Source organism: Sinocyclocheilus grahami, unplaced genomic scaffold (genome assembly GCF_001515645.1).
Source record: "Sinocyclocheilus grahami isolate Dianchi unplaced genomic scaffold, SAMN03320097.WGS_v1.1 scaffold5.1, whole genome shotgun sequence".
Taxonomy (NCBI): Eukaryota; Metazoa; Chordata; class Actinopteri; order Cypriniformes; family Cyprinidae; genus Sinocyclocheilus; species Sinocyclocheilus grahami.
The window spans coordinates 2,458,231-2,459,862 of NW_015505184.1; positions in this window are offsets into that span (position 1 = coordinate 2,458,231).

Below are 1,632 nucleotides of genomic sequence, written 5' to 3' on the forward strand. Positions count from 1 at the left end.
AGAGAGGAGAGAGATTTACTCCCATGTGCATGGTTGTGATAGGCTAAGAGCTCTTGTAACCTCCCTCCCCACCTTATCCTCATATAGTGCAGGCATGTTGTACTGCACTGGAATAATCAGCGCCCAGGTGAGCTATACAGTATCTATCTATCTATCTATCTATCTATCTATCTATCTATCTATCTATCTATCTATCTATCTATCTATCTATCTATCTATCTATCTAATCTACCTACCTACCTACTTGCTATTGATCTAGTGTGCTGTTCAAAAGTGTGATTAAATGTGTGAAATGCTTCTGTTTTGCATTTTTCTATTTTATTTTTTCATCATAAATTATTTACAATATAACAGTCTAAATGAAAAGTTCAAAGTAAAACCTGATTATCATGCTCTCCAGCATGATTTGCTTCCGTGGAAAAAGCATTTGACCTTTTAAACAAAGTTCATATGGTTATTGTTACAAATTTGATTAGTGATCTATATATATATATATATATATATATTCTAGAAATAGTGCTCTTAATCTTAAATATTTCTATTTCATGCCATAAGATTTCTTTGACTACTAAACTTTCTGCTTATGTCAAACTGTGGGTCAGATTAAATTTACATGTGGGTTAGACGTTATCAATGCTCTTATTCTTGCCCAGAACAGAACCATACCGCCAATCCAAACTGTATGCTAATTGTCAATCATCTTTGACCATAGTGGTCCTGACAAAAATGAAAATTCTGTCATTAATTACTCACCCTCATGTCGTTTCAAACCCGTAAGACCTTCGTTCATTTTCGGAACACAAATTAAGATATTTTTGATGGAATCTGAGAGCTGTCTGACCCTGCATAGACAGCAATACAACTGAAATGTTCCCAAGTCCAGAAACGCAGCAAGGAGATCTGTAAAATAATCCATGTTCAACCGTAATTTTACGAAGCTACGAGAATACTTTTTGTGCGCAAAAGAAAATAACAACTTTATCAGACTTTATTCAACAATTCGTCTCCTCCACGTCACCCTGTAGCGCCATTTTGGAGAATATCCACTGGACGTAAACAGCGTATGCTGTTCTGTGTCAGCTGCGTCACGCCCCAACATTGTAGGAAACAGATCCGGCGTGACATTGATTACGTCCAGCTGATACTCTCCAAAATGGCACTACAGGGTTATGTGGAGGAGACGAATAGTTGAATAAAGTCTGATAAAGTTTTTATTTTCTCTTGTGCACAAAAAGTATTCTTTTGCGCACAAAAAGTATAATATTATATTATAACAATACAATATAATAATATAACATACAAGTTATATCCTGCCCTACATTTTTTTCTCATTCAAGTAGCAGTTTTATTCAGGTATACAGTACGTCACAATAGGGAAGAAAAACCAACTGCAACTTCTATTTCATGCTAACCTTATAAACCACTGATCTGTGCTGTTGGGGAAAAAAAAGCAGGCAAACATGAAAAAATTTAAGAAATCTCTGTATGTGAATTTTTGATTCCTTCAATGAACAGTGTGTGATCAGTCAAACCACTACTCTGCAAATGAGGTGCACAGATCCCCACTGTGGGGTATTCTATATTTACCCAAACATTTAATTTTAGCACATTTAAAAATAGTGTTGTTAAAGC